The following is a 22080-nucleotide window of genomic DNA, read 5'->3' as shown; positions in this document are numbered from 1 at the left end:
TAATCAACATCCCAATTCCACATGGTGCTCAAGAAAATTGGTCTCTCAATTGGTCTTTATGTATGTTGATTCTCAAAAAAAGTCCTTCCTTCTTCTCCTTGTAGAGAAAGACTGTTTTCTTTTCTTTTCATCATACGTACATTCTAATTACCTTGATAGCTACTTTATTTAATAACTCTTATTAAATAAGAACTGATTATCTAATTGAGTTTGCCTTTTGGGCTTGCCCAATTGGGTTTTAGTTTGTGGCTTGAGATGACACCAAAGGGAACAAATAAGACTCTAGCTCCAATGAGTCTTGGATTTATCTGTTAACTCTTGACGAGTTCAAAATTACCATAAATTATATTTAATACCACTATATAAATATAATTGCACTCTAGACCTTATTAATAAATTATATTCCAAGACTCTAATGATATCATTTTACCCCTCCATGAAATATCCATAGTGAACAAAGTCATAAAGAACCATCACTTTGTAAATAACTATTTTATCATTGAGTACCCAGTTTAATATTTAGTTATTCACATTTATTGAAATCCAATTTCAATAAATATAAGCTTTAGTAACTCCTTACTAAAGTGGGCGCCTGAATAACCAATTCCCATTAAACTTATCTCAAGGGGGTATTTCGTGTCTCTATATAAGAGATTATGGATTCCATTTTGAGAATATGTGTTCCTTTAACATTACGTGTGATTACCTAACATACTGACGTTTTAACTGTGAATATTAGATCTCACTCCTGATATATTAAAGTAACCTACATTTCATAATCGGGTTCACTATCCTCTTAGGATTGAGATTCTATGAAATTAGAAGTCATGTGATTAATTATTCAAGTGACAATTGTTGATTGAATAATTAATCTCATAGTGGTCCAATTCAATATGTCTTAACTCTTAAGACACATCAACACATAAATTAGAAGTCTCCACTTCTATGATCAAGACAAATCATCTTAGTAGATGTATTATAGTCTTCACAGATGAAACCCCCAATTTCATCACCGACTACGAACTACGTTTTGAGTTTACAAGAAACTTGTGATTTATATATTCTGTGACTAAATCATATAAATCACATACAATGCATCTCAAGAACTATGATAATAGCCCATTAGTTTATTTATAAATAGTCTCATATAATTAAATAATTTAATTATTTATGACATGCCAATAAATTAGATTTTAGATCATAAACCCCAACACAACCATCCTCGGGTGTCTAATCGTCCTCGGGCATGGCTAATAACCAAAAAAGTGCTCGGATTACCTGCCCTCACGCACACACACACGCTAGCTCTGTCTCCACCAAAATTTTATGAGATCATTTTTTTTCAAAAGGAAAAAAAAAAAAAAAAATTGTTAAGTTATATTTTCAAGAGGTTCCAACATTTAAGAAAGTAAAAATCATCTCATAAAAGAGAATACAACTATATCATCAAGACAAAAATTGTTTAATTTTCATTCATTATATTTACTATACCATTAAGTTCTAATTACAATTAATTCTCAACTTCGACTATTGAGTATTGAGTTTTATACAATTTTTTGCGAAAGACTGATATCTAATAAAAAAAAATTGTTACAAAGTTATTTAATTAAAAAAAGAATGTGAAAATTAAGAAGTTGAATAATCTTCATATTTATCAGTTTACTCATTCCTCAGAAAGCATTACAAACACGTGTGTGTGTATACACACACACACATACTTGAGTGTGTATTTGATATTAAAATTTAGCCCCTCAAAGCAACAAACTTGGCTCTGCCCTTGTAAGTATATAAACATAAGATTAGATTATATAAATTTTTTCATAAGATAGTAAATTGTTATTCATAATTTATTAACATATAAATTGTCAATTTAGTACTTAGAAATTATAAATATTTTTTGAACAGTACAATTTGGGTGAATCTTAAGTTCATATTTTCTTAAACGAAAATCATTATATTTAATTAACTTAAATGGAGTACTATAGGAAAAATTAAGATATTCTATAGCCTCAAATCAAGAAAAATTTTGGGTCTAGATACTAAACCTATATTTGATTGGGGGTGAAAAATGGAGAAGGTGAAAAATGGGAGGGGAAAATGTTAATTTCCTTTATTTGGCTTGATTGAAAAGGGAGAGGAAACAAAGTGGGATTGATAGAGTTTTCTACCTGGGCCACTATTTTCTCTCTCTCTAAATTAGGGGGAAAAGATGAGAGAAAATTGTATAGAGAAGAAAAGTATAAAATCACCTAAAATTTTTCTTCTCAATAATTTGGGCATAAATCATTTCCACTTTTTCATCCTCTCTACAACACACACATGATGAAAACACACATATTTTTTCTTCTCTCACTTTTTCATCCTTTGACCTAAATAGAAAAGAGAAAAATCCTCCTCAAATCCTCATATGGAAAAAAAAAAAAAAAAAAATTGAAAATATCAAAGCCTCAAGATTCAAACAAAGCTCATGGCTTTGGAAGAAATTTGGAAAACTAAACCATATATTGGTGCTGAAAAGGTGTTTGTTACCATGTTAATTAATTAAGTCTTCGCAATAATATTTGGGAAGATAATTTGAATTCCATCCCTACCAAAGTTTACTTCTGTATAAACTTCTGCACCTTTAACCTAAAAAGTTTATTTGGAGTCCCAACAATTAAGGTAGTTTCATTTTAAAATTTTCTCATCACTTAGATCGGAAAATTATTGTGTACTCCTGGAGTATCATAAATGCGTACTCCCTCCTCTCACGTAAATGGTGAGTCTCCTTAATTAAATTTATAGTAAGACCCACCATTCATGTGAGAAAAGAAAATACACATTAATGATACTCCAGAAATAAGGGCTCATTTGGTAAATGAGTTTGAGTAATGTTGTTTGGGTATTTTTGATATATGTGTGAGTAAAAAAGTATATTAAAATGTGTGTAAAGTTGTTTAAAATATGAAAAAGTGTATTAGAACCACACAACCAAACAGGGCCTTAATAATTTTCCACTTGGATCAATCCCTTTGTTCCCACATATTCCAAGAATCACTCCACTAGGCAAATATGAATGAAAAGTTGAAAACACGTGGACCGAAACCTAATACTTATTAATTATTAGAGACTTATGTTATATATGGAAAATCTTGTCGGATCCTCGTCTAAAAAATACAGTTTTTAGTAATTTAAAAAGTCACTTTATCTATTTTAACAACTCATTTTATAATATACTTAACATCAAATATTTTATTTTAATATTCAACAAATTAAAATAATATATTCAATATAATAAAAAACTACAACCAATACAAACCATCACTGCTACAGCACAATCATAGCCAACAACCAACACAAACCACCACAACACAGTCATAGCTTACATCATTGGCCCCCAAAACCTTTACAAATCGGAACCCCCACCACCCAAAAACCAAATCACAAACTCACCAAACCCACATCACAACCACCAATCGAACCCATAACTACCACAAATCACAAACCCACATTAGAAATCACAAACCCACGCCACACCTTTGTCGAGATGAGCAGCGACAAGTTGGATTAACCCTCGAATTAACACCAAAGAAGAAGCTTACAAGCTGAATGTTTATGGATTCCTTTTTTGTTTTGTTTGAGAGAAAGAGTGATGATTTAAGATACATAAAGAGCAAAAATAAGAGATGATAGTGGCGAAGGGGTGTTCGGTTTGGGCAAAAGGGAGAGAAGAGAGGGGGCTGGGCGAAAGGGGATTGGGGGCTAGGTGGAGGGAGGGCTAGGCTGGGTGGGGAAGGCTAGTTGAAGAGAATCCTAGGCAGAGAGAGGACTCTATGGAGAGGCAGAGCAGTAAACTTGTCCCTATCTGCGTCTGCTTGAGAGAGAAATAGTGAGATAGGGTAGAAATAATTGTCATGTGTGAGGGTCTGAGCGTATGTAAATAAAATATAATTTTTAGTAAATGATTTTTAGCTACAGTGAACTGTTAGAGATAGCAACCCACTTTAGCAATGAGTCAAAATAATTTAATTCTATCAACTTTGTTGTACGCTCTGTTTGTTTCAGCATTAACGTTTTCTGAAAAATGGTTTATTTTCCAAAGAGCATTTTCTAGAAAACTTTCTTATTTTCTAGTGTTTGGTAACGACCTTGAAAATGAACTTGAGAATGTTTTATGGTGTTTGGTATGCAATTTTTTTAAAATATTTCTTGTATAATTTAAAACATGTATATTATGTAAACTAACTAATGTAATCATTATAAATAAAAAACCAAGAATGAATTTGGTTTTCATACTAATTAATCTAAAATTTTGACAATAGATACAATCAAAATTAATTAGTTGCCAAATTTTCATGATCTTTACCACTCATCTTACTCATATATATAGATAGTAACGTATGTACACACACACACACACATATCAACCATTTGTCTACTATGGTCAACCACAAGTCTTCAATATTACTCTAAATTATGTATTTACATAATGTACTGCATAATATATCATCACTGCATAGTATTTGCCAACAAAAAAAGTATTTGCCAACAAATGCAATTCTCCTAAACAATTATCATTCATTATATAACAATATTATTAGTCCACGGTAAAAATTGTCCCATGTAAAAGCAATTTAGAGCAATATAGGTACTATGTTTAAAATTTTCATATTTTACTTCATTCATTCTTTCTTCTTCTTCTTTTTTTATTTTATTTTTTTGCACTCTATGTTTGAAAAAGAAGTAAATTCTGCCTGGAATCCATCAAACCGAAAATTTCTTAGAGAAAAAAGACAATCGAGCTTGAAATTCAAAGCAAAGAATTGGGATTTTGGTAGAGAGGAATGAAATAATTACCACTGCAAATTTGTTCTCCTTTGTAAGTCGAAACTATTGACCGATCAGTGAATGAAAAAAAAAAATCTAATAAGAGAATTGTGTTATAGAGGGGAAGAGAAACGTGGAGAAAAGAGAGAAGAGAGACAGTTAAAGAGAGAGATTTATGGGAAGAGGAGAGACCAAAGTTAGTGACAGTGAGGATGTGAGGAGAGAAAAAGAAAAGGGAAGAGAGAAAAAGTGAGAAAACTTACCATGAGAGAGAGAAGGCGCCAAAAAATTATATTTCCTATGGCTAGAAATGAAGATAATATTTATAGGAAATGCAACACGTGAGAGAGAGATTGTTTTCCAAAAAAATTTTTTGGAAAACAACCTATAGAAAATAAGTCTTATTTTTATTAGAGTTTTCCATTGACCAGGTTTTTTTTGTGCTACCAAACACTGAAAAATGTGGAAAACTATCTTTACAGAAGGTTTTCCAGTGAAACAAACAGAGCGGTAGTGTATGTTTTTAGTGTTTGGGTTGCTTTTAAGTCATTTTACCAATTTTATTGTGAATGTTCTAAACAATAGAGGTTATAACATGAGTTCAAGTAATAGTCCAATGACATTTTTTTTTATACTTTTTTTTTATAAAAATAATTTTTTTGATACTTAAATATATGATTCGAATCCCACTTTTTATTTTCCTATTATTTACTTGTTGGATAAAAAAAGGGCCTAATATAATTATGTTTTCCCATTAAAATAAAAAAGAGTTTGAATTGAGGGGAAAAATGTTTCAAGGCTTGCCAATTTAGTACAATTAAAATTTAAAATTCAAGATATTTATTGGACGGCTATAAGTGGCATGCTATTATAAAAATATTTGTCCACCTCACATTTTTTGTTAATTATTTGGAATAATTGATATAACTATTTCAGCAGAAATAAAGTCCTATCCTTCCAATTCCTCCTCGACACGCTCGATTCAAAAACTCCATGCAAACTCTATTTTTCTCCGGACTTTTTTGTATGTGAATTGCATCCTCTCTTCTTTTTTTTTTTTTTTTTTTTTCTCTTCTTAAGGACAAAGAAAAGAAATTATGGCAAGAACACGAATGGTGTCTTATTATGGGCAGGTCAATAGAGGCGGCTAGATGTATTTTAATCTTATCATATTCGTTGTAACCGCGTATAGTTCCCTTCTGGATGTAAATATCCCCATGCAATTTCTACCAAGCATCAAATAGTTTACATGGTTAAGAAAACTAGAAATATCACTTCCAACTTCCAAAATCCAAAAATATATTAAAAAAAGTAATAAAAGACAAAAAAAAAAAAAAAAGTCGGTGATATGCATGCCCTTAATATTTACGTATATCTAAAATTTGAAAAGCAAGACTTGACGGCAAAGAAAACTTGGTCGATCTATACATCCCGGGGACCTCAAAGAGAATTTCCGTCCACCACCTTGGCTCACGGCATTTTGTTGGTATGGTTTTGCCCACAGTTTTTGGCTCTGCAGACATGCCACCCTTGATTTCAATTTGGATATGGGCACCCAAAGCTAGACTAGCGTTGTTTCACAGTAATTTCCAATTTTCCATGGCGAAAGTTCCTCTGCCATTTCCATTTTCAACTTAACGTTCTCGTTTTGTATATAAATAGCTACCTAATTTTTAGCTTGAGCCTCAAGACATTCTTCATCTGTACTTCCTTGTGTAATCTCTCCATGCAGAAAACAATGAAGATTTTAAATATGCTTGTCATAGTCATAGTAGTGCCTGTGCTTATTCTTATTATGTGCTTGCCAGTACATGAGGCTAGGAGATTTCCAGATACACAAAACGAAAACAAGTTGTTTGGGACAGTTGACCAAGGTAAAGCCCCTCCATATGTTCCCAATCCAACAAAAACCGGCGATATTATCCCCTCAATGATGAACAAAAAGCCTTTTGTCACTGATCACAATATCGTTGTATCTCCATTGATACGCCAACTGCTGGGAAAGGGTCCTGTCACTCCATCTAGGCCTAATCCGCCCTCCTGGGATATTCCTCCTTCAAAGAAGAAGAGTCCTCCCTCTCCCTCTATGCCCAAGGGAAGCACCCCTTAAGTTATAGCAAATGACTCGAATTGAAAGTGGGTGCAAGCTGCTTATGCTAGATTATGAATCATTTGGAAGTTGCGACCATATCCTATATGCATCTAACCAATATTCTTCATTTCTTTTATTTTTTTTTTATTTTTTATTTTTTAAATTTTCCTTTAGAAGAAAATTTGTAATTAAAGAATAAAAAGAAGAGGAAAGTTAAAATGGTGATCAAGGTGGATTGTAGTCTAGGGTTTACAAAGGTAGAGAAATTTGGATTGATGCAGCCCACTTTGATGTATAAGTATACCTTAATTATTAAGTGAAATTCAATGTACATGCATGCAATTGCTTTCCCGTTGATAGTTCATGATTTATCTAACTTAATTAAGTGTTGATGATAATTTTCAAGCCTTTTTAATTGGATCCATGAATCTTTTTAATATTATGATTATTTTATTTTGTTATTTGAGAGTAATTTATGTTTAATACTAGGAGCTTCGTAGTTGAAACCCTACTTCCCAGTCTCGTGTTATATGTGACTATCTCAAAAAACTAGGCACTAAAGGAGGCAAGACAATCTTGCTAGGCAATAATTGGATAAAGAGTTTATTTTCGTGTTTTTAATGGAAAATGTTAACGGATGCTTTTAAGACAATCGTTAATAATTCATTTTAAAAAAGTTTATATTAGAAAAGAAAAAAAAATTAATTAATATTTTAACAGTTTTTTCAATTTTCCATAAAAGTGATGTTAAAATTTTCTTAAAATGAATTTGTGAGAGTGCTTTTTTTCTTTAGCACATAGGCCCAAAGATCCTGGGTCAAATAGTTGTAGTTTGGTGGACTGGGTTTGGTTCACCGCAGCTAAATGAGGGCTGATTACGAACCAAGTTGTGCGCAAGTCACATAAATCTCCTCAAGGCAAAAATGCGATTCCTCCTAAGCAATAAAATACTATTATAAGTGTTTTAGTATCATAAAATGACCATTTACTCTTACAAAATAAGTAAAATAGATGTTCATAATATTCACAATGAGAAAGAGATTGAAATAGAATATTTAAAACTTATCTTTTATCGTATAAACATTTTAAAGAATTCCTTCACTTAGTACCCCGGGCGTACTGTCGTGGGATCCCGAGGTATACTGCCGTGGGATCCCGGGGCGTATTAGGCCTGTAAGAACCCAGAATCTCTGGTTCTCTGCACTATACAATCTTTCTCCATGCTTGTTATGCAATGGAGTGTTGTCCTTTCCTTTTACCTGTATAAGTCCTACACAAGAACAACTATACAATGCATATATCTTCAAATAATTGTTAGTTTCTTAGATTAGTATATATATATATATATATATATATATTAATACATATACATATATGTAAATGAATTTCATGAGAATGATTCAGCCACGAGGATCTTGGCCCCAATTCTCACAGACTTAGTGCTTTTGCACAAGACTTGTGGGATTTGGAACTCAAGTCTGAGTGGTTTTGCTTGGGCAAAGGATTCAGCTTTACAAGCAAGAATATATGTATTGAGCAGCAAGAAGTAGTAAAGGAAGATAATATAATAAAGAAATATGCAAAGTAATTGTTAGAAATCCTCAAAACAATATGAGATATTTCATTATTTTTCTTAATTGTGGATTACAAATGTGCTCACTAAGACGTGATACAAGGTTCAAATAAGCTCAAAAATTACAGACTTCGATGGCTATCCAAGCCTCTAAGACTTGCAAAGTTTGAATCCTTTTGAATCCAAGTATATGCTATAGTGGCTGTTTCTGGGATACCGAGAAACGTTCCTCTGTTTTTCTTAAATTTTACAGAGTTCTAATGGTTCTGTTATGATATTCTTTCTACTGAAAATCCCCCCCTTCAATATGGGTTTTCTCTTCCTTTTATAGTGTGTTTTCTAGGGTTCCAAGGTACTAGTGATTTCTCTTTTTTGCCCCTCAGAGCTCGTGCTGTGACAGTTGCCCAAAGGCTGGTCTCTTCCCTTTTTTCTCATAATTTTCATCTTTTAGTGCTGTTTCTCTAAAAGTCACTTGCTGACTTTCCATTCCGGGGCGTCCTTAGCAACTAGCCTTCAATCACTCTTCTTTCAAGGTTTCTCACTTTTCAGACTCAGCTGTCGGTTGTATTTTCTTGCTGTCATTATTCCCAAATAGTTGGAATCTTTTACTCCTGGGTTGAAAGTTCCCTTCCAGTCGCTTCTACTTATGATTTTCTCATTCTTGGTTCCTTGTGGTACAGCTCCTTTGTTCATGAATGTTTGCTTTATACTTTCTGATTCTTGCTGCACTACTGGGTACTTGAGAAGGACATCTTTGTTCTTTATTTTTTGTATTTTGTGGTACCTCTCTTGAGCTGTCTCAATCCCACATTAGCTATGCTGCATTACCTGAGGATCCCAAGCCTCTGGCAGCCTCTGGGTATCCCGGCCCAGTTCTTTCACTGGATTTTGCTGGATTTTTTAATGGCCTTTTTGCTGGAAATCTGAACATAAATAGGGCCTTAATGTTGATTCTTCTTACTGCTTGAATTGAGTCTTCTTTACTTTTCATGGAATGGGCTTTCTTGTGAAATTTTGGCCTTCAATAGAATTGTTAATCATTGTCTTAAAGACACTCGTTAGCATGACTCATTTTTTATTAAAACCTTTTGGCTAAAACTTCAAACAACTGCCATGGTACGTAGGTGATCAAACAAACAAAAGCCTTTTAACATTAACACTAGCGATTAGGGGGAAAAATCTTAAACCATAAATGGCGACATAGTGCGATTATAGCACAGCAACAGATTCATTATCTCGCGCATTTTTCTCTTTTGGTTATAATTGCTGCATAAAAATGCTACAAATTTCATAATTAACATAAGTTTTTACAAATTAATATATCAACAATCACAATAAATTATTTAATTAATTTATTATGTTGTTTAAATCCACCATTTATATTCATTTTATTTATTTATTTTTTTTTTGAGAAAGTTGTTACGTTAGTTAATTTGTAAATGTTATATAATAAAATATGTAATATTTTTTATATTTTCTACTCAAACAATGTTACAATTTTAGTAGAATAATGATTAATTAAGTTGAACAACTTTCCATGAATAATAGCGAAAAAGAACCCATACTCAATAACAAAAGCTTAATTTGTAGTTATTATTTATTGCAAGTTTGCAACTATTTTAGGATGATGCATTAAACTTGTGTCACATATCTTAATGTCAGAAAATAAATTATACAATATTCAAAGAATACAATATTGTTGTACACTTTTTTTCTCACATAAATAGTATATCTCATCTTAAATTTTAATCAACGTGACCTATTATTAAGTTAAGTGAGAGGGAGATAGGAGTAAGTACGTTTATTGCAAGTCTAAAGTATTATATAATTACTCTTGGAATCAAAGGAGGTCAAACTTGCCCAATACATATAGGATGTGGGACTAACTATCATGTGAGAGAAGTTCAACATTTATATATATACTTTGCATATTTAAACTTAATTAGTGTCAAAGGAGGCTAAGCTTGGCCAATAAATATAAGTGCTTATGGGATGAATGACATAATATTTTTTTTTATTTAATTATATATATTGCTAAAAAATTATGCACTGCTTTGTCGCTCCGTCCTTTTTATTATTTGATCTTTGATTAAAAATAATGTACCTTGCACGGTAATTTAAAAGTTTATCTATGCTATATTATTTAAAATTCTAAATAATATAATATATTTTACTTTATTGAACCTAAAAAATAAAAATTTTAATCATAAACTTACAATTTTAATATATGTTTGAAATATTACAATTGAAGACTTGGGGACAAAGAAACTTGCACTAAGTCATTACACACATAAAAAAAATGCAGGATGCTTTCATAATTTAAAAAAAAATGCAGGTATGCATGCATGATTGTCTTCGCAGCTGAAATTTCCGAACGTCCACGAGGGGTAACCATTTTTACACCAGCTTGCACCTTAACATTGCTACCACCTTCGCAGCTTGCACCGCATTACGTTGGTGTATGTTTTTCCCGCAAATATTGACTCTGTACGTGTTGCAATTTGCAAGTTGCAAGATCTTGTTCGTGCCAATCCCTCCCTATATACAGACAACATCCCTGGAAATTGATTTCAAATTTCATGGCACCCACAGCGTTATTACAAATCAATTTCCATGATGATTCAGTGACGAGGTTTCTCAGTATCTAACCTCTACACCTCTCTCACATGGTCCGCGTTTCGGTTCTATAATCCCTTATCTCCCTTATTAGACATCCTGTGTACGATTAATCCCTGAAGGCATCTATCTTAAAACTCTTTCTACTTACAGATAATTATTAGACGTCTAAATATGCTTCACAAAGTCACAGCAGTGATGGTGCTTTTTCTAATGTGCTGGTGTTTTTTTTTTTTTTTTTTTTGAAAGAACTAACTCCATATTGTTGCGGTCCTGCGGTTTAGGGCCAAGATTAAAAAAAAATAATAATAATCTAAAAATATTGATCGACACTTTGTTTTTTTTGGAAACCAAATATTACTCGATATTGATAATAAAATAAATAAATAATTGTAAAAAATTGTAACATAAACTATAATTAAATATCTAATTTGATTCCTCAAAATAAATTGAGAATTTAAATCAATTTTAATGTATTAAGAATATAGAAATATTTTGGCAAAGTTGTATACATAAGACTGCCTTAATTACTTTTGAAAAATAGGTATAATTCAATATTTCTTTCTCTATTTTTTAAATTATTTAATATTTGGATTAATAGGGGAAAAAGTTTAAAATTAAAAAGTCCAGAGACGAAGAAGAAGGAAAAAAGATAGGGGAAATTTTAAGGTTATATTACAAGAACATTTATGTTTTTTTTTTTTTTTTTTTTTGTTGAAGAAAATAATTATTTGGTTTAGAATATAGGCCCACCAATTGAAATGCCAAGGAAACAAAAATTAAATAAAAAGATAAATAAGCTTGCTAAAGCATTAGTATTGGGGGGTGTAAAACCCCCTAAGTTGCTATTTTACAACCAAATTCATTGAAAACTCACTCCATTGGTGTATGTAGTCATAAAAATTTATGCCACCTTGCTACAATAAGTTGGCATATTTGCAACGTACTGTAGCTAGGTTGTAAACTTAAATATTATTATTTTAAGTAGTGTGTGGGTTTGGTAGAGAGAGAGAGAAAGACAAAAAGGTAGAGAGATGGAAGAGATGTATTATTTTTTATATTATTTGTTGATATATTTTATATTATTTTAATGAGTTGTATGTAAAAATAGAAATTGAGATGTTAAGTGAGTTGTAAAATAGGATGATAAAATAAATAAAGTAGTGTTTGAGAATGTAAAATATCTTGTATATATAGGTATATACATGGATAGGTTGTAATAATGATGCTTGAATTTAGAGAATATTGTTTCATAAAGTGAAAATTCAAGTTTTGAAATTTTCTAAGTGAAAATTTGAAATTCAGCATTTTTGATCGGTTGAAGCTTTTGCTTGATCATTCGAAATGGTAAGAAAATAATCCTGGAGTCTCTAGATGATTCGATTGCTATTCAATTCCTGTTCGATTGATCGAAAAGAACATTCAATCAATCGAAAGTCGTGAAATAGGATTTTCTATAGAATTTTCTAGTGACTGTTCAGAAAGGTCGAAGAAGTTTCTAGCCTTGTGAACGGTTTTATTAAACATTTTAACTTTCTATACGTGTCTTTTGATGAAATATAGATAGAGGCTTATGTAAGTTAGAGAGAAATACAAGAAATCCTGTGGTCATTCTCCAAAATTGCTATTTATAGAACCCAACATCTTAATTATATCCTGGGGACAAATTTTCGATAACCCCTTAGTAACAATAGTGTGGGGGCAAATATTATCTAAAGAAAACTATATTGTGCCTCTAAGTTATCTATTTTTTAGTTGTCTTTTGTGTTAACATTGTTCTGCCATTATTACTTTGTGTAATGTACCCCAACAAAATAGGTATGTTTTAACATCTTCCGTTGCTAGTGTGATTTCATGAATAGTGAAAAACTACAAGCTAGACAAGACAAAACGGTCTTACAGGTGTGCTGCTTTGCCTCAGGGAAATCTTTTTTCCTTTATTTTTGTGTCAGTTCATTTTTCCTCTAAATTGGGATTGCCTCTTTGTGCTTTTTCTTTGTTAAGGATAGAGTCATTTTAGAGGAGTTCCGTTTTTTTTTTTTTTTTTTTTTTTTTTTTTTGATGAATATTTTAGAGGAGTTCCTAATATTGGTAGGTATAAGAATTTTTATGAGGAGTTAGGGAGGGGCAATTAACCCCTGGCTCTACCTTGACTCCAAGTGGCTAAACTACACTTGAATTAAATTAGGAAAAACAACCAATTAGAGATTCACAGCAAAGATGTCAAAAAATATAGTTTTTAACAATTTACTTTTAAATACACCCAACATTAAAACTTCTATTTTAACATACAACACATTAAAATAATATAAATAAAACAATAAACAATAGTCACAACCAGCAAACCACACCCATCAGCCACCATAACAACCACAACCCACGGCCACAGCCAAACTTATAGCCGAATCAACCACCACCAAACCCACACCCAAAAGGAACCCACATTTGGGTATAGAATGTATTTAGTTAGTTAGTTGGTTGGTTAGTGCACATGGGGAATAATAGGACTATTAGAATAAGGTCATGTGAGCCAATAGAATAGTTTCATAGTTCTATAAATACCTACTTGTAATCTTATTTCCATCAGTGAAGAATAAACCAATTTCTTAATGCATTAGTGCATCTCCCTCTCTCTCTCTCTTAATCTATTTCTTTCTCTATGAATGGTGACTACCTCTAATAAAGTTAATTTCCCTACAATTCCCATCAATTCCCCTATAATTCCTATCCAACCCCATTAGGAACCACTAGGTTCCTAACAAATCACCACTACAACCACCAATCCACAAGACCCACACCTAAAATCAACCACCACAACCACTACAATCACCAATCCACAAGACCCACACTCAAAATCAACCACCACCACCACTAGAACCACTAATCTACAAGACCCACACCCAAAATCAACCACCACCACCACCACTAGAACCACCAATCCACAAGACCCACACTCAAAATCAACCACCACCAAAGTTTAATCTCAAAGAGAGAAGATCAAAGGAAGACAAAGATGAGGAAGCTTGAGGAAAACAAAAATGAGGAAGCTTGAACTGTGTTGATTTCTTCAGTTGTAGATTGAATAGCCTTGCCAAAAGAATAACAAAAAGATTGAAGAGAAGGGAGGAGGAGGGTGGTTCGGCCAAAGCAATAAAGCAAAGAGAGAGAGAGAGAGAGAGAGAGAGAGAGAGATTCATCTAAAGAAAGAGAAAAGAGAGAGATAAAATATAAAATAATAAAAGATGGGAAAGAACTGAATAAAAAAATATTTTTTGTTACACCATCTCGCTATAATGATCTGCTAGATATAGCAGCCAACTGTAGCCATCACTCAAAATTTTTTGACTTTACCTTTTTTGATGTAGTTTGTGTTTTTAGTGTTTTGGTTGCTAAAATGACTATTTATTCATTTTAACAACCCTATTGTGAGTGCTCTTAATAGTGGGTTTGTGTTTGAATAATGGATAAATGTGAAATATGTTTGTATTCTAATCTCTATGGGTTTTTCAATTTTTCAATAAATTGGTCACTAAGTCTTCTAAAACGTTTTTTTAGAATTGATTATTTTACTTTTCAAAACTTATTATTTACATTTTTAAAATTTTCTTAATTTGTAAGTAAGGCTATTTTTGTACATCTAAAAAGTGGACACCAAATAGTAGTATCCTCGTAATAATAGTATAGATAATAAGGCCAATACCAATACTAATACCAATATCAATAATAATAACAATAAAAATACCAACAACGATAATTTTGGTTAAAATAAACTTGTTTATGTTTTTTTAATATAAATTTTCTTGTCAAAAAGCCCATTTATACTGGAAATTGGTGGGAATAAACATAATAAATATTTGGGTTGATTGAACATTTTCTCTTTAATTATTATTCGGTTCACAACAATCTCCCTCCTATAATTTAAAATCAAGTAATATTCCCCCTAATTAATAGGTGATTGGTAAATTGCCCAAAATGTTAATAAATTTTGTTAGATTCAAACATTTTAAGAGATTTTTTTTTGTCAAATTGGGCTCATATTTAAAAGTATCTAATTGCCCATTGGCAACCAATGGATAATACATAGATTTTCGATAGTCACCTTAGACAGCAACCACACACTCTTTGATGAATCCACCTTCGATTTCTGTTTGTTTATGTCAATTATAGGCTAATTGAACTTGGCATAATTTTACAGGGTTTTTTGAATAGTTACTTAAATTAGTTAATTTATAAACTCACTAGATATTGGGAATTCTAAATCATGCATTGCCAAATTTACCAAGTTGTATATTTATGATTGAAGTGCCCAAACCAGCCAGTCGTGACTATTTCGCATTTTCTATTTGTCATTAACAAACTTATTTTTTCTTTGTTTCATTTATTAACAAAAAACATGGCCCATAGGTGGCTATTGTTGTTGAATTTTAGTTTGTACATCCTAGATTGGCAGGATGATAAATTTTGTTTTTTTTGTGTTTATTTATTTATTTTTTATCATTTGATTTTTTAGTATTTAACTTGTAAGAGTAATATTAATGGGTTATTTGTGGAGTTTTCCTTTAGTGGGTTGTTTATTATTATTGTGAGGGCCAGTCAATCAACAGGCCCATTAAGGTCAGGATCATTGGGCCTGTGGCCCATCCGAGGATGCATATCCGTCCGAGGAGGCCAAGTCAGGTCATAAGAGTAATTACCGAGGGGGGGTGATAGTCAATATCATGAAAGTTGAGTTCCGTATTCGTCCGAGGACGCCATACTCCTCGGCAGTATGTGTCCGAGGACGATCATGACGCAGTCTTGTTACAACCGGACCTCGAAATTATGTCACCACTGAAGATGGGATAACAGACCAAGGGTAAGAAAGAAAAGGCAACAAATATCTATAACTACAGCTGCCTCTGCATTAATTACCTCTCAACCAACTCTCTGACCGCATTAATGTGGAAGTGATACCTGAACAGTAAGGAGGCAGCCTTACAACTGCCCATAGGAAGTTCCAGGAGGTGCTAGATGGGACAGAAAGAAATCCTCCGAACCCAACCTACATGTGTGTGGTGAGGATGGAACACAGAGGGTGGTATATAAACTGAGAGAAGAACATGCAAAAAGGGGATCGGAACATAAGAGAAAGAAAGAAGCATAGACTAAGAAGAAGAACCTGAAAAGTAAAAGAACTGTATCGATTATCAGAAGAGAGCCGATTGTTATGCCAGCTCTGCCTTCAATATACAAGAGTGTGAAACTTATCATTCTACAAAAGTTAATCTAATTCTTAATACCCACGCTCTACAAATTATATTGTTTGGGCCTGTTTGCGTGCGAACCCAATATCATTTTGGGTCGTTACAAAATCGTGTCCTTACAATTGGCGCTGTCTGTGGGAAGAGCTTGTATTAACTTAAAGGACTTCTGGTGCACTGTTTCTGATGGAGGAAGTGGGTCCACATCACCACGCGGCGGGACCGCATCAGGAGGATGCCAAACTGCACCAGGCAGAGTCAAGGGGCTCCCAGCATGGTGATCCCCGAAGGAGTCCCGAACGGAGAGAAGGCCATGAGGGAAGTGTACGTATAACTCATAACACCAGAAGCCACTCTCGTGGGAAGAGTCACGTCTCCCACGCAGAGCGTGATGGGAATCTGCAACGTGAGATTGCAGAGTTGAAGAGAGAGTTGCACCATGCACGACGGGAGCGCTCCCCACCTTGCTTCGAACCATCATCTGAGGAGTCGGATGGAGCTAGTTATAGGCGGAGATCGAGAATTCCGCCAAGCGAGACTTTCTCCTATGAAGAGGAGCACCGCCATCGACGTAAGCGTAGAAGTCCACCTAGCAGGGGCTTGGGAAACAATGCCATGAACAAAGCCTTGAGTCAAATTTCCAAGTCGCCCTTTACGAGAAACATAGACGATGCGATTCATCCTCGGCAATTCCATTAGTCTACGTTCTCTCTGTATGATGGCCGGTCAGACCCGGTAGAACATGTAAGCTATTTCAGCGAAAAGATGGCTATCTACTCTAGGGACGAGACTTTGATGTGCAAAGTTTTTCCATCGAGTTTGGGTCCGACGACGATGAGGTGGTTCAACGGCTTAAGGGTCAATTCTATTGGATCTTTCAAAACACTGACTCGGGGTTTTGGTGCTCGCTTTATTACATGTAGTAGGACTCCTCGGCCTTTGGGATCTTTGCTGACTCTGTCTATGCGAGAGGGTGAAACTTATCATTCCACAAAAGTTAATCTAGTTCTTAATACCCACGCTCTACAAATTATATTGTTTGGGTCTGTTTACGTGCGAACCCAATATCATTTTGGGTCGTTACAAAATCGTGTCCTTACAATTATTATTATTATTATTATTATATATTAAGAGGATTCAGAAAGTTAGTTATTTCTTTTTTTCTTGTAAAAAATACCCCTAAATTAATTAACCAACAAATTATTATTATTATTATTAAAAACAACACAAATAGCAATAATTTTAGTAAGCATACATTTATGTTTATGTTTGTTGTATTTTCTTAATTACTAAAAAAACCATTCTAATTGAACTTAGTGAAAATAAAAGTAAAATTTGGCAAAAACACAAATTACTTTGGTAAAATTTCATTAATTTGGTTTTTTAAAATTTCATGTTTTGTCATTTTGGTTCTATAAAATTTCATGTTTTGTCATTTTTTCAATACTAAAAACAACTAAAAATAATTTGGGTTAATTACATATTTGATCACTAACCTTTACATTGTGTGTTAATTTGGTTTTTGACGTTTCAAATGTGTTAGTTTAGTTCCTAACATTTTGCTATTATATCAATATATATATATATATATATTTGGTTGACGTGGCTAATGGTGATATTAACTCTTCCCAAAAATGTGAGGTGAAGATAGGGTCTATCACTTGCAATGGTAGAAGGTATGCCATATAGCTTAAAAACAAATTGCATGTCAAGGTTAGAAATCTTAGTAGCTTTATTATAAAGATGAGATAAAAAATTAAAGTGGATACCTGGGTAATCCTTTCATAAAGTTCATACTATGGCAACCCTCTTCAGTAAAGTCCATACTGACAATGCACAAAAGTTTTTCTTAAATGGTTAGTGATTGTAACAACTCAACAAGATAACAAGTTTCAATCTTAAGCCTCCAACATACATCAAACTGCTTAACATTCCGTTTCAAGTCTTCTTTTATACCAGACCAATGAAAATCCCTTTGAAGTCTATGGAGAGTTTTCAAATAACCTATGACCCCCCAAGGGACCATTATGAACTTGTTGCAACACAATTCCCTACAAGTCACCACTAGAATCACCCATATATATTCCGCCCTTGTAGAATAACATACCATTGTAGAAGGGAAACGCTTTTGGAACATCATCCCCTGAATGAATGGCCTAAATACCTTAATCACTTTCATAGGTAGCCTTAAGATCAGATAACCAAGTAGAAGTGGGAAAAGAAATGATACACAAAGTACCAATAGAGGTTACTAATGTAGATCAGGAGGTTTCATCCATGTCCCCATTCCTTCTAAAAAGAACATCAGTGACCATATTATTATTATTATTATTACTGAATAAAACAACATAAAATTACAACTATTTTAGTAAACATAAATATATGTTTATGTTTGTTATATTTTCATGTTAAAAAAAGCATTCTAATTGAACTTAGTGAAAATAAAAATAAAAATTGGAAAAAATAAAAATTACTCCATTTCATTTTGGTAAATTTTCATTAATTTGATCCTTTCATTTTCATTTTTTGTCACTTTGGTCCAATAAGCTTGCACTTACGTACTATTGTTGTTACTCCTTTGTCCATAACTCTATTATTATTAAAAAATATTTTTTAATAAAAAACTAAAAATAATTATATTTAATTACATTTTTAGTCTCTTACGTTTCAAATATGTCAATTTAGTTCCTAATATTTTGCTAGTGTTAAAATAAATGTTGACGTAGCTAATAGTGATATTAATTAATTAATTAATTTTTTCAATTGAGAGCTGCCATATCAACAGCCATGTGTCCTTAATTTATATAAATAAATAAATAAAAGAAAAAGATTTCAGCTAGGTGGTATCGTTCCTAGGTTTTTGAATTTACGAGTCACATTTTCTCTACATGCACATAAATATAATTAATTAGGCATTCTAAAAAAAAAAAAAAAATTGCATGCACTCTGCATTAGACACATAGACCGGGCACTGGGAAAAAAATATGGACCTTTTTAATAAGCATTTTGGAATATAATTTATTTCTTTAGGGAAATGTCGAAATTGCATTGCATCTAGGCATTTATGTCTTTTGCATTTTGGCCCTTTTAATTAACAAAACGGACAAAGATAATTTTTTTTTCCCTCCAAAACAGATTAAAATAATACAAAAGCTTTGTCCTACCATTCAGCTGATTAGTTTTTGATCTGGCCACACACCAAGGCAAAAAATAAATATTAAAAAAAAAAAAAGGAAAGAAAGGGTTTACTAGCGTCATTGATAGACCATATTAGTAGGTTTTGATTTTGTAAAAGCTAATTGATTTTTGATTAAGCAAATGGACCTTTCATGGTAATATATAGTTCAAATAATGATACCAATTTATTCATCAAAAGAAAAATAAATGAATAAAACGATCGATACAGTATTATATATAGTCCTTGATAAAGTTTTCATTAATTTTCTTTCATTCCTTATTATATCTATGACACAAATTCATTTATATACAAATTCATAAGGCTATGTGGGGAGAGAAACTGCAGAGTATATTAGTGGAAATGCAGAGTATATTAGTGGAAATTTCATTGATGTCAGTTTTTATATTTATTTAATTATATATTAGTGGGAGTAATACAAGAGCTACAAACAATTTTACAAACTTTTTACAAAATTTCATTACAATTCTTATTAAAAAATCAAATCAAATCAACTATCTCCCTTCCTTCCCTTCACCCTCTTGTCTCTCTATGCATCTTTGGTGATTGCTTGTTTGTAAAATTGTTTATGGCTCTAGCATTGCTCTTATTCAAAATTTCATTTGAATATGTTTGTTAAGAAGCCAAAGCTTGGTGACTATATCACAAATTATCATAAAAAGCTCTGGTCCCTTTTAAATATATCCATTTCATCGTTTATATTAAATAATTACAAATTAAAAATATATTTGTATTATATTATTCAATATTTTAAATAATGTAAAACATACCATATTTAGATTCTTAAATTAAAGAAATAAAATGTTATTGGTAATATGGAGAGCAACCTTACCATGTAATTTCGTATTTTCTATTGCCAGGAAGATACTATAACAATGTTCACTGATACATTTAAAATTTGAAATATAATTAATACTTGTCGACAAAGAAACTTGCACCATACGTCTCGGCCAGTTCATAAAAAAATAGAGGCCAAACTAAAATTTCTGACCACGCGGGGTAAACTCTTTTGCACCAGTTAGCACCTTTAACCTTGTCACCATCTTCGCACCTTGCACGGCATTATGTCGGTATGTATATTTTTTCCCTCAAAGTATTGACTGTGTTGCAAGAGATTTCAACTCTTGTTCATGCCAATCCCTCCCTATGTACAATATCTCTGGAAATTGATTTCAAATTTCATGGCACTTACAGCGCTGTATCAAAACAATTTCCATGATGATTCAGTGACGAAGTTGCTCAGTATCTCTGAAATGTCCACACCCATTTTGCACGGTCCGTGTTTCCTTTTTCTATTCCCTTATTTCCTTTATTTAACCATTGGAGAATGATGTTAGCCCTAGGCATAGTCATAGATTTTAAACTCTCTCTACTTACAGAAGAAAAGATGGCTCTTCTAACTATTATTCTTCTCAAAGTCACGGTGGTGCTAGTTCTTTTCCTTATGTGCATGCCTGCACACGAGGCTCTAGGACAATTTCCCACGGACAAAACCAAAACATGATGAAAAATTACAAGGAGAAGTTGATTGGGGCAGTTTCCATTAATTTTCTTTAATTACTTTTTATCTTCAAAAAAAGTTTATGTAAGTAGTAATCTTATGATATCAAAGTTGTACATATTAAATAGATTGTCACAAAAGTTTAAGTTTCTGAGATACGGTAAATTTAATCATTTAACTACATGCTTTAAATATTCCCCCTCACCTGTAGGCTAAAACTACCTTTTAATAGCAAAATTACCTTTTAATAGGTAAGACCCAATATGTGGAAATTTAAATGGGAGGTAAAGTGGAGAAGACAAAAATTGAACTCATGATCTCATGCTCTGATACCATGTTAAATTACCGATTGTCCCAAAAGTTTAAACTCTTGGAATATGGTAAATTTAATTATTTAATCACATACTTCTAACATAGCATATGGGGCATGGATTCATTTTGGTACAGTTCAATTTTGACATTGCAGGATAGAATAAAAATGCCCTTTCCCATTTTTAATGATCATTGGTGGAGCAAAATATGAGTGGGACTGAAGATTTTTATTCCGATTTAAGTAGCATGAACACGAGGAGAGAAGCTGATGATCAGTAGATAAGTTGAAACTTCATTGCATTAAGACTTTATAATTATTATTGTAAGGACACAATTTGGTTCCCCCACCCAAAAGATATCTGGACCTGAACCCAAAAAGCCCGAAAACAATAAATTTGTAGAGAGTGGGTTGGGAATCTAGGTTCTAATGAGTTGGATGGTTGTTATGGTAGATTGAAATGACAATAAAATAAGAACAGACAGGTTATACTTAAAGAAAGTTGCCCTTGGCACGGTTCGAGGAGATCAATTCTTGTATGTCTTTCGGATTAGGCTATTAGTTCGATCTTTCTTGCTGTCGTCCTTCCTTTTTCCCTTTTTTTGGATCTTTTCTATCAAGGTCTCCCCCTTATTTTATACTATCCTCCTCCTCTTATTTCCACCTTCCACGTGTAGATTTAGATTGATAACTCTAATACTTGTCCCATCAGCCCCTCTCTCTAAAGTCTTTGGGAGTAACTATAA

This window comes from Quercus lobata, chromosome 7 (assembly GCF_001633185.2).
Source record: "Quercus lobata isolate SW786 chromosome 7, ValleyOak3.0 Primary Assembly, whole genome shotgun sequence".
Lineage (NCBI taxonomy): Eukaryota > Viridiplantae > Streptophyta > Magnoliopsida > Fagales > Fagaceae > Quercus > Quercus lobata.
The sequence above is the reverse complement of the archived record's forward strand: the minus strand, read 5'-3'. Positions refer to the sequence as shown.